A 13,204-nucleotide genomic window follows, 5' to 3' on the forward strand; every position below is an offset into this window, starting at 1 on the left:
AGGCTAATTAAGCCACGCCACCTCGTTAGCTTTTTAGATTCATTTTGGTTGTTACAAATACACACATCAGAATACGTCCTTTAAATTAAGCGCAACCGCGCTAAGTCTGTGACAATTTTTCAAGATACTGTTAATAGATGTGACCAATTACACCTTTCTAAACATGAGAAACACACATACAATGATTTTCAACATGCTTAATATATCTCCATGTTGAACTGCATATTTATCTGCATCTTCGCATCCGATATGGGTGGAAGCAATACACGATATTATATCTAAAGTTTTGTATTACAATATGTCGCCACTGTCGCTCCACTTTTGGGCCACTAACGCGATACTTCGCGCCATTTACGTGCCACTTTCGCAGCATTTACTAGAAACTTTCGCGGTATTATCGCGGCACTTTCTAGTCATTTTCGAGATACATTCACGGCACTTTTGCGAACGTATCGCAAAACTATTTTCACGATACAGGCTAAGGAACTTTGGAAATGTAGTGTAAATGTCCCTGTGGCATGCAGGGGGTTAAGCATGATTATATTTGTCAACTGCTGATCTTCCCTACTTTAGGAAGACAATAACGATCTAATCCTTCCAAAGCTAAAGCTGCTGGAGAATAGCAGCCATCGTCTTTTTTCCAGCAAGGAGTAAGAATACATGTACATGGATACAACAACCTGTGCTACATTCAATAAATGCCTCAAGAATAAATTACATGTTTTCAATGTTTTATACGGAGATGCTATATGTTATTCATGGAAAGATGGGTTGGCCTACAACTTGTCTTTGGGACGAAATAACCAATCTCAGGATTACATTACCGGATGTCTTGACAAACGTTTCACGCCTCTGGTCCTTAAAGCTTTTTAGAAGAAGACTTTTTAATCTTACAAGTTATTACTCAAAGATGGCTACATAGTGAAATTTCAATTTCTGATGCCTTGAACAAACTTTAAGCCCCTTATATCAACAAACATAGACACAATTTCAGCTAAATCTATCAATCTATTTCAAATAGCTGAAAAACAAACAAACAAAAACAATCTCCGACATTCATACAGTTTGGTAACTCAAAAACTACTAAAAGTTTGCTAAGGATCACCACTTGAAAAGGTAATAAGTTTATCTTGTGTACATCTGTTGAAACAACCAAAGACAATATTGCGTGAAGACATGTTTCATGAACAAAAGTCCGTTTTCACGCGCCAAACAATGCCAACAAACAACATGTGACAAATAATCAGTTAGATCACCTGTCAAAATAAGAGTATCTGACTAAAACTTAAAAGCGTATGTATGTGATCCATGTGATGCGATAAGAGCCTGGAACCATCGTCTCATGCTCCCAATAAGCGCCTGGGTTGATGCCAAGGGAATATGGTTCCACTTTCAACTTAGATCATTGCCGGGTGTCAGTGTAGTTGCCAAAAGGACAAGTCGTTGTGAGAGCAGCTCGTTCAGTGCCCACATATGGCATAAAAACCGACGTTTTCGTGTTTGCAGTGTCATGTGGAACGAGCGATTCACGTTGCGATGGCCGAACGTTCGCTCACATTTTGACAGTACCTGGAAATCTGAATAAAGCGACAAAACCCATTCCATATCCAATGGAAATCTCTGCTTAATGCAGAGTCGATTGTACGATTCCGATTATATCATGAGCATGTCTTTATGACTCACTATCAAATAGTGATGACACCAGGTGATCGCGAAAAGGTGCGCGTATCCTGCCCCAACGGTGGCACAGGTCACAAACACATACAAGTCAAGTCAATTGTTCACCTGAAAAAACACGGGAACATATGGTACAAATCAAAACAGAGAAGTGCATCGAACATCAGTTTGTCACTGATGCGTCATATTTGGAACATATCTACCATAAAACTTTTTGAAAGCTTTACTGAGGCCTTAAATGTTGTTACCTTAATCAAACAACTTCTGAGCAACAAATGTATGACGCTCTTTGAGATCCTCGAATGTATCTCAAAAGGTGTGAAATGTAAACACCAAAGGATGGAGCTGCTGGAATATTACTCGACACGAAGGGAAAATTGACTATTGGAAAGTTGAAGTCATCCCTCTTGTAAAAAAGTCGAGTGGATAGTGTTTTATTACTCTGGCTCGTTATGCATAGGTCTTAATATGAAACTTCACAAAGCAACTGCTTTCATTTTTCACGAATTGACAATATGTATATATATATATATATATAAATAAGTGGACCAAGAGGTGAAAAATGTAGAGGTTGAATGTGTAATTGTGAAAGTGACAAAATTCCCGGATCAAAATGATCACAACAAGGACATGCAAACCATTAGTCGGAAACACGTTCGATTCGGAAAAATGCACCCAGTGCATTAACAAAAGGGCCATGGAGCTGCACCCACTGCACGTGCACGTGGTATTAAAGTGCAGGGTTTTTGATTGCCTCGTATCTGCGTCAATCGAACAGTGACATTTCAACAACATGCCAAGATTAACAGAAGTGCAAAGGAACAATGTCAAAGGCCACTTGCAGGCAGGGGAATCCCGATCAGCTGTAGCCAACGTTTTTCAATGTAGCGACCAGCACCATCACAAGGCTATGATCGGTTTCAACTGCACAGGTCAACAAGTGTTCGGCCAAGGTTGGGATGACCAAGAGTAACCACCCCCGCCTAAGATCGCTACATCCGACTGCGCCACCTACGTGAAAGGACGACACCGCCACCTCAACCGTATCCCAAATATCCTGACTGCGCAGAATCTCTGACCAGACCGTACGAAACCTTTTAAGAGCAGCAGGTCTACGAGCAAGACGTCCTGTTCGAAGCGTTATATTGAGTCAACAACATCGTCAACAACGACTGCATTGATGTCTGGTTCAGCTACGAATTAAGATTTCGGAAAGAACGTTACGCCGGAAAAAGTGGACAGGTTTCGTGGGGGTAGCGTTATGATGTGGTCGGATATCACTCATCATGGCAGGACAGATTTGGTCCATATCAGGAGCAATCTTACGGCTCAATGGTACATCAACGAAATTCTCCTACCACACGTCCTCTCAATTGCATCCAACGGCAACGGTGTATTCCAGCAGGACAACCCGCATACAGTTCTGATCACAAGAGCCTGTCTACACAACAACAACGTGGATGTTCTCCCCTTGCCCTCCAGATCCCCTGATTTGAACACAATAGAGCACCTGTGGAATGAATTGGATAGACGACTACGCTGATGTCAACCACATCCCAGATGTTGCAGCAGTTGGCTTTTGCGTTGCAGGCCGAGTGGGCTACCATTCCCCAGGATGTGATTCGCATACTCGTCTCTTCCCTGGGCAGGAGATTTCAGGCCGCTATCGGGGGACATACGTGTTATTGATGGTAGCTGACCTTCACCTTCGACTTTTCCTATGTACCAATAACTGAGATGACTACGATCACCAAGTGTTCTCTCCTCAACATTTTCACTCAATACCTTGTACGGATCCTCCTATAAATGTATTTTTCTCCCTCACACAAATCTTTTTTTGAGCAGTGTATATGTAACTGTATGTGTGGTCACAACGGTTTGTAACAAAATCCCAATGGATCAAGGAATGAAGTTTTTCCTTAAGTTTGTCATGTGGGATAGTGGTGTACAAAGTTGAAAAATGTTTTGACAGAATGGAACTTTTTTTCTGAGATTGCAAGGGTCAAGCAAATCCTTTGAGTTTTTGAGAATCCAAATGGTATTAGTGAGTATGGTTTTACGTCGCTTTTAGCAATATTCTAGCAATATCACAGCAGGGGGAACCAGAAATGGGCTTTACGCATTGTACCCATGTCAGGATTTTAACCCGGGTCTTAAATTGTATTAAGGATTATGGTTAATCTTTAAAACTGGGATTTTGTGGTACATTTGCTGGTCCTAGCAATATATCTCTCTTTGTACGGATTTTTATGGAGCTTTGGAATCAAGTACAAAAGAGGAATAGACATGTCTTCCGATTTTAGAGTCAAGTCAAAAGTTGATAGTACTGATTTATGGTTATGGCAGATTTCCTCAGTTCACATAGTGAACGGACGGTGATAGTGTGTGATAAAATATGTTGCAATTTCCAGTATCTTGTTAGGCTACATATATAGTGGGACAACTCTCACACATTTGTTCTGTCACACTTTTCCTCGCTTCAGAACCAGCTTTCATGTGAGGATCGCTCATTATCCCTGCCTCGCCCATCTCGGAAGCTTGACTCTGTCTCAACTGGATGAATAAACTATTATCACTGAATCTGGCTACACGACTGTATTTTTATATTTGATACTGGCCACATCTCATATTTAAAACTGTCACTCTTAGTGAATTTTTTAATACATTTGTTAATCGTATAGCATTTGTTGTTTGTTTGTTGGTTTCACACTAAGTTCTTTTACAAACAGATTTCTGGGTTAACATACTGTTTCAATTTGGGAATCGACACGTAACAATGGCATTTTAAACAATAATGAATGGGAAGTTCCCAAAACAAATTTCACTGCCATGGCATTTAACATTTCCGATTAAAAGGTTTTTAACAAAGTGACTATTGCATAAGGTGTCCATCTCACCGACAAAGTTTCAGGCCTTTAGGCCTTTATGTTTTTGAGAAGAGTTCAGAATTCTACAATCTTTTTAATCAATGATACACCTGACAGCCATACTTGAATTCCAGACGTCCGCTGTATGAAAGTCACGCACGCACACACGCACGCACGCACGCACGTCCAGAAGCATGCCAAGGAGTAATCCCCACTGTGTTTGTTTAACTGTAGGGGATTTGGATGGCCATGTCCAAGTCTCTTCAGGTTTAAAAAGCACCCATCGAGATGATTTGTTCGCTCGTAGAATCTGATGAAACTACTACGCCAATTCGATCCGACTATTGGCCACGTTTCTTGGTTATTGAAGCTACATGTATAGGCAGAACCAAGAACCAAGCAAATCTATTTATGCATCATACACATCTTGTGGGGTAGTCAGTGTGATTTGTTGTTTGTTGGGACAAATCTCTGTAATTTACTACAATTTTAAGTGCATGAGTATCAGAATTCCGTAAGAAATGATGGATCAATAAATTAATTAACACCTATGATGACTCAGAGCACTTAATGGTGGGACACGTTATAAGGGGCAGAATAATATGGGTAAATCTCTTATTTCAAAGTATAATTACTAATATGTATATTGCAACTGAGTAACTGAGTGCTAAATAGATGCATGGTAGATTTTCATGTGGCATAATTCTAAAAAATAATAAATAAATTTAAATATTTAGATGCAACTTTAATTTTGATAAAAAAAGTAACATTCAAAATCAGTTGTTTTATTATTTTGAACACAATATTTGTAAAGGCACGGATGTATACTTACTTTATAGATCACTGGTAAAGGCCTGTAAAAGATGTCTGTATGTCGCAAATGTAGGCGTATCACTAATTTTATTAAATTGGAGTCCATGGTGGTATTTGTTGAGATTTGAATGCTTCGAATTGTGGCCGGAAATAACACAAAGGCTGATAAATAAAATGAGTCTGCATTATTTCATCGATGCAATATGTTAGCCCAGACTGACAGAATGACTCGCTGTTTTCTGACGTTGTAAATACCATGGCAATATACTGTTTTTAATGACGTTTGTCCCGTTATCTTCCATAGTGACAATTCGTCTTGTAGTTGAAGACTCAACAAATGTTGATATTATAAACTATTAATCACTACAAAATATCTACTAGTTAAAAAAAATGCAGTAGTAAACGACCGTTTTTGAACGAAAGTGCAGGGTAACTCTTCAGCTTGGCTTGGCTCCGTCTCTACATGTCACTAGTTGTCGCAACGCGCATTTATCCGGGAACCAGACCGGAAGCGACAGGTTGGACCGTCGCTTATATCATTTCAAAAGGAGAGTTATTGCCCTTTGGAACAAAAGGATCGCCCATTGCATCATAGACAACATAACATGCTTCAGGAGAGTATGATTATTTGAAAGGGTAATGAGGCAGTCAATTTGCAAAAATGGTAACTATGAAGCTTTTCTGTTTACTATCAGCAACTGGTATTACCATGTATCATGTTAATTTGAAAACAGTTCTTGTGTGATTAAGACATATTCATGTTATGAAGCTTCAAAAAAAAATTTTTTCATTTGATCAGATTTGACCTTGGCTATAACTGCTGTAAAGTTAAGTACGTTGATTTCAGAAAGTCCATACTCATCAATTTGATTGGAATCATTGACATCAGAGTGAAGGTGTTGGAATTAACGCCATACTCTGTAGGATTCTAGGTATATGACAGCATTCTGTAAATAATCTAGTCTGGGCCAGACAATCCAGTGCTTGACAATTATGATCAATCAACCCGACTAAGTTTCGATTACTTGATACAATGGACCCGTCATTTAGCTGTAATATTGCTGAATGCAGCTACATTAACCAAAATAATGACATGCCTGACTTGATTGAGAATATGTTTCTTCCTCACAGTTTTGATTATTTGATACTTTTGGGTAACTACCTGAAGAACCATATACGATAAAGGCCACCAGGGATGATTTTAATATACATTCTGAGCATTCCAACAGTTCAAGACTTTAGATTTATTCATGAACAATCAATACAAATCATATCTGGAATCCTCAGTAGGTTATGTGGACTCAGTGGATGTAACACAACCTGAGTTTGTAATCAGCATTATTACCCACGTTGTGAAGATACAGGTGGTAAGATACTAAATCCGAACGTCACACGTGTGTCGCACAAGGTTGACCTTGTATTATTCGTTTTGATTGCATAACCGTGACCTCTGTCACACCAGGACTACTTTTTTCATTCATAAAAAAATCGCGAGACGTCATTCATTTTGCAACTACAAGGCAGAACTGAAGCAATCTCATGAGATCGAGAGATATTTACAAACACTTTATTAAACAAAACAAGATAGTCAGACGCATCAAATTCGGTTTGCATTCTATATAAGTTATGCATAGAGCTTCTACAGACATTATATAATCGAGCTATATCCTTTTACAATGTACGACTACCAATCAATAGATCGAGGGTCCCCATGATCGTGACGCACCTGACCACTTTCGCTACTTTCAATTTGATTTAATGTAAAAGGATAAGCGTGGTGAAATGAACTTAGTTTAAACTATCTGGTCAGATATCTAGACTTACTTATCTGTACGGTTGTGCCAACAGTGTCCCCTTCGAAACGTATTTTGTGGCACTGTTTCGGGAGTTGTTTGTTTACGACTGCACGACCAGATCACTCAAAGTGAACATTTCCGATACAAATCATTCGAAAAATTCGTAGAAGTGAGCCTGACTTCTGATTATGTGGCCCCAAATAGCCCAAATGTGAACAATAACATTCCCTATCTCTCACGTAAAACGGGGGCACGGGTGGCCCAGTCGTCTAAGGCGCCGCGACTAGCTGTGCAGAGTTGCGTTCCTTGGGCACGCCAGAAACCTATGATTGTGGGTTCGAATCCCGGTTCGCCCCGATTATGTTTCTAGGTTTGTCAGCACCATACCCGTGCTCGTGGGTTTCACCGAAGTGGTCAACGTCTGAGACCTGCATCACTTCGGGCTTTCCCCCCACATTAAGCTGACACGTCGTAATATAACTGTAATACTGTTAAAAGCGGCGTTAAACCCAACTCACTCTCTCACTCTAACGTAAAACGCTGTGAGTAGATCACGGTTGTCTTTTCTTATTCCGGTGGTGGCCTTGCCCTTCGATCGTTCGAAGCTGTCAATGACATGCAAGCAGACTACAGTTTGTTGATTTTCACGTCATCAGTATAAATGTAGGATGGTACAGTTAACATGAATGTCTTTGGCGAACACTCTGATTTCCCTCTTCCAATATGGTACGGACATATTAAATCAGTTGATAGATCATGGAAACTGAACCATTTTGATTGAACAGCCGGGACCCCAGCAGTCGCATGCGAGTGACCGACTTTTGGTCCGATACTCAAAGCGCGGCAGTTATGTGACTTTCCAAATTTTCTTATAGGTGTCCTGCGTATTAACAACATGGCGCTTGGATTACCATAAGTTGAAGAATATCTTCCAAAAGGATCTTTAGCCTCGGTGCTGTTTTGTTTGCAAACATAACTGCAGGCGCATGTTGTTAATGCATATGCAGAGAAATGTCAACAATGCCCATATTTGGGCATATATTAATATTCATGTGCCACCAGATTTTGCAACCGGTTTCAGTTTGGTCTGTCAACGAATGAAAGTTGTTATGTATGTACACGTAAATATATATTTAAGGAGAGGTGAAATTGGTTTTAACGTCGCGTCCAAGATTATTGCACTTATATAGCGACATGCATGCACGTGTGAGTATGTGTGTGGCTGTTTGTACTAGTCCGGACTGATGCCGGTTTATAGTGCTAGTACACTGAGATTCCATGCCGCAGTTTAACGGGTGGAACTGTTATAAGGTTAAAAATGCATCTAAAAAACATTAGAAAATGGTAACAAATAAAACCGTCATAGCTGCAATGAGGAGTTGCATTAGATGTAGTTTGTGACAGAACTTTAAGTTCGAGAGGAATCAATAGATAAAAGACATTTCACATGTATCACAAGGTATTCTGGACATTTCATATTTACCATTGGAATGGTTCCAGGTTATCGTCCATTAGTTAATGAAACAAACAGAGAGAGGCAGGACAATTTTGATTTGTAACGTCCGGAGTAAGTCACAAAATCAATAGAGAGATGCTCAATCTGGCACGTAGGCTTTGGTATTTTTCCGATGACGACACACATGAGTTCCTGGTCAGATCTAACTTTTAACGAATGAAAATGAGCTATTGTGACATGTGACAAAGACAGGCCAGGCCCGAACACGAAAAAATGATACCTTCAACATTAGGAGAGCGCGGTTTGCAATCGATCGAGTCGAATCCTGATCGTTCTAAGTTTTCCCAATTTAGTGACGAGTCTGGCCGGTCTGATCCTGTCCTGTATTGATAGATGAGCTGAGAGTAAGTAAAACTATGTGAGTATAAAGCTGGTGTTGCGTTTCTTTAGTATGCGAGTGTGAATGCTGATAGAGACAACTTGGAGTTATCGTCGTTAGACCAATCACTCCTTGACGGAGCCGAGCCGCGGCGGACAAGGGGAGTGGCAATGTCAGGGCGTAATTGACCACGAGGACCAGGAACGGCAGTACATTTAGTAACTGTATTAGGGTCGCACTGGACGCCCGAAAGCAGTTACGACAGAACGAGCATTTATTGAAACAGCCATCTGCATAATGCTACCCCTGCGTCACAGGTCCATATGACACGGAAATCACGCACGTTGAGACGCCCAACGCTAACACCGTATTCGTGCGTGCGTGGTTCCCGTGCAACCTTTCGAGTTGAGTTAATTGGTTCAACTGTGTCATATGGCCCTGTGACGCAGGGTTAGCATTATGCAGATGGCTGTTTCAATGAATGCTCGTTCCACCCGTGACGAACAGGTCTGGTTGTTGATGAAATATAGTGATAGCTAAAATAGACAGATTTTTTATTCAAGCACCGATTGTCTTTAAATGTAATATCCAGTTATGTATGACTGTTTAATAAGCTCATACCAACTTTGACTGGATAGTCCAATAGTTTTTCGGATATTGTAGTAAACGTCAGTACCTTCAATTACCTTCCAGACTATACAGTTGATTTCCATCGACAGATAAAAATACTTGTGAGTGAGTGAGTACGGTAGTAGTTAAGGGCCCCTCTTTGGGGCCCTTAGAGGCACTGAGACCCTGCTTCCTGATTGGTCCGTTCCGGCGCCTGGTCTGAGCCTCGGTTTTTTTCCAAACCGGACAGACCCTTGTGATGGGTGTTCAGTCAGTCCTACAGGGATGTACAGTCAGTCTTACAGGGATGTACAGTCTGTCTTACAGAGGTGAACAGTCAGTCTTACAGGGATGTACAGACAGTCATACAGAGATGTACAGTCTTCCAGGGGTGTGTAGACAGTCTTAAAGATGTACAGTCAGTCTTAAGGGATGCAGAGTCACTCTTATAGGGTTGTACAGTCAAATCTTATAAGGGTGTACAGTCAGTCTTAAGGGGTGTACAGTCAGCCTTACAGGGGTGTATTGTCAGTCTTACAAAATTGTACAGTCAGTCTTAAGGGGTGTTCAGCGAGTCTTAAGGGATGTACAGTCATTCTTCAGGCGTGTACAGTCAGTCTTTTATGGGTGTACAGTCAGTCTTCAAGGGATATACAGTCAACCTTACAGGGATGAACAGTCAGTCTTACATGGTTGTATAGTCAATATTACATGGTGTAAGTCAGTCTTAAGGGTTGTACAGACAGTCTTACAGAGTTGTACAGTCAGTCTTACATGGTGTAAGTCAGTCTTACAGGGTTGTACATTCAGTCTTACAGGGTTGTACAGACAGTCTTACAGAGTTGTACAGTCAGTCTTACGTGGTGTAAGTCAGTCTTACAGGGTTGTACATTCAGTCTTTCAGGGTTGTACATTCAGTCTTACAGGGTTGTACAGTCAGTCTTAAGGGGGTACAGTCAGTTTTACAGGATTGTACAGTTAGTCTTAGTGGGGCGTAAGTCAGTCTTACAGGGTTGTAGAGTCAGTCTTACATAGGTGTACAGCCAGTCCTGAGGGTGTACAGTCAGTCTTATAAGGGTGTAAAGTCATCCTTACAGGGGTGCAGTCAGTCTTACAGGTTTGCACAGTCAAACTTACAGGGATGTACAGTCAGTCTTATAGGGTGTAGAGTCAGCCTTACAGGGATGTACAGTCGTATATGGGTGTACAGTCAGTCTTACATGGTTGTATAGCCAATATTACATGCGTATGGTCACTCTTTAGGGGTGTGCAGTAATACTTAAGGGTTGAGCAGTCAGTCTTACATGGTGTAAGTCAGTCTTAAGGGTTGTACAGACAGTCTTACAGAGACGTATAGGCAGTCTTACAGGATTGTACATTCAGTCTTACAGGGGTGTACAGTCAGTCTTATAAGGGTGTACAGTCAGTCTCACAGGGTTGTAGAGTCAATATTACTGGGGTGTTCAGTGAGTCTTAAGGGGTGTACAGTCAGACTTACAAAGTTACACAATCAGTCTTAAGGGGTGTAGTCAGTTTTACATGGGTGTACAGTCAACCTTACAGGGATGTACAGTCGTATATGGGTGTACAGTCAGCCTTAGAGGGATGTACAGACAGTCTTATATGAGTGTACAGTCAGTCTTACAGGGGTGTACAGTCAGGCTTACATGGTTGTACAGTCTTACAGGGGTGTGCAGACAGTCTTAAGGGTGTACATTCAGTCTTACAGAGTTGTACAGTCAGTCTTACAGGGGCGTGCAGACAGTCTTAAGGGTGTACAGTCAGTCTTACGGGATTACAGTCAGTCTTACAGGGTTGTACAGTCAGTCTCACAGGGTTGTACACTCAGTCTTACAGGGTGTAGAGTCAGTCTTACATGGTTGTATAGCCAATATTACATGGGTATAGTCACTCTTAAGGGGTGTGCAGTCATTCTTAAGGGTTGAGCAGTCAGTCTTACAGAGTTGTAAGTCAGTCTTAAGGGTTGTACAGACAGTCTTACAGAGTTGTACAGTCAGTCTTACATGGTGTACAGTCAATCTTACAGGGTTGTACAGTCCGTCTTATAGGGGTGTGCAGACAGTCTTAAGGGTGTACAGTCAGTCTTACATGGTGTAAGGCAGTCTTACAGGGTTGTACAGTCAGTCTCACAGGGTTGTACACTCAGTCTTACGGGATTACAGTCATTCTTACAGGGTTGTACAGTCAGTCTCACAGGGTTGTAAACTCAGTCTTACATGATATAAGTCAGTCTGAAGGGTTGAGCAGTCAGTCTTACAGAGCTGTACAGTAAGTCTTACATGGTGTAAGTCTGTCTTAAGGGTTGTACAGACAGTCTTCCAGAGACGTATAGACAGTCTTGCAGGGTTGTACAGTCTTACAGAGTTGTACAGTCAGTCTTACATAGTGTAAGTCAGTCTTACAGGGTTGTAAAGTCAGTCTCACAGGGTTGTACAGTCAATCTTACGGGATTACAGTCAATCTTACAGGGTTGTACAGTCAGTCTTACAGGGGTGTACAGACAGTATTAAGGGTGTACAGTCAGTCTTACATGGTGTAAGGCAGTCTTACAGGGTTGTACAGTCAGTCTCACAGGGTTGTACACTCAGTCTTACGGGATTACAGTCAGTCTTACAGGGTTGTACAGTCAGTCTCACAGGGTTGTACACTCAGTCTTACAGGGTGTACAGTCAGTCTTACAGGGTTGTATAGTCAGTCTTACAGAGTTTTAAAGTCAGTCTTACGGGGTTGTACGGGGTTGTACAGTAATATTACAGGGGTGTACAGTCAGTCTTATAAGGGTGTACAGTCAGTCTCACGGGGTTGTAGAGTCAATATTACAGGGGTGTACAGTCAGTCTTACATGGTGTAAGTCAGTCTTAAGGGTTGTACAGACAGTCTTCCAGAGACGTATAGACAGCCTTACAGGGTTGTACAGTCAGTCTTAAGGGTTGTACAGTCTTACAGAGTTGTACAGTCAGTCTTACATGGTGTAAGTCGGTCTTACTGGGTTGTACAGTCAGTCTCACAGGGTTGTACAGTCAATCTTACGGGATTACAGTCAGTCTTACAGGGTTGTACAGTCAGTCTTACAGGGGTGTACAGACAGTATTAAGGGTGTACAGTCAGTCTTACATGGTGTAAGGCAGTCTTACAGGGTTGTACAGTCAGTCTCACAGGGTTGTACACTCAGTCTTACGGGATTACAGTCAGTCTTACAGGGTTGTACAGTCAGTCTCACAGGGTTGTACACTCAGTCTTACAGGGTGTACAGTCAGTCTTACAGGGTTGTATAGTCAGTCTTACAGAGTTTTAAAGTCAGTCTTACGGGGTTGTACGGGGTTGTACAGTAATATTACAGGGGTGTACAGTCAGTCTTATAAGGGTGTACAGTCAGTCTCACGGGGTTGTAGAGTCAATATTACAGGGGTGTACAGTCAGTCTTACATGGTGTAAGTCAGTCTTAAGGGTTGTACAGACAGTCTTCCAGAGACGTATAGACAGCCTTACAGGGTTGTACAGTCAGTCTTAAGGGTTGTACAGTCTTACAGAGTTGTACAGTCAGTCTTACATGGTGTAAGTCGGTCTTAAGGGTTGTACAGACAGT

Source organism: Haliotis cracherodii, unplaced genomic scaffold (assembly GCF_022045235.1).
Source record: "Haliotis cracherodii isolate W230 unplaced genomic scaffold, xgHalCrac1.p SCAF_12, whole genome shotgun sequence".
In the NCBI taxonomy this organism is placed as follows: domain Eukaryota; kingdom Metazoa; phylum Mollusca; class Gastropoda; order Lepetellida; family Haliotidae; genus Haliotis; species Haliotis cracherodii.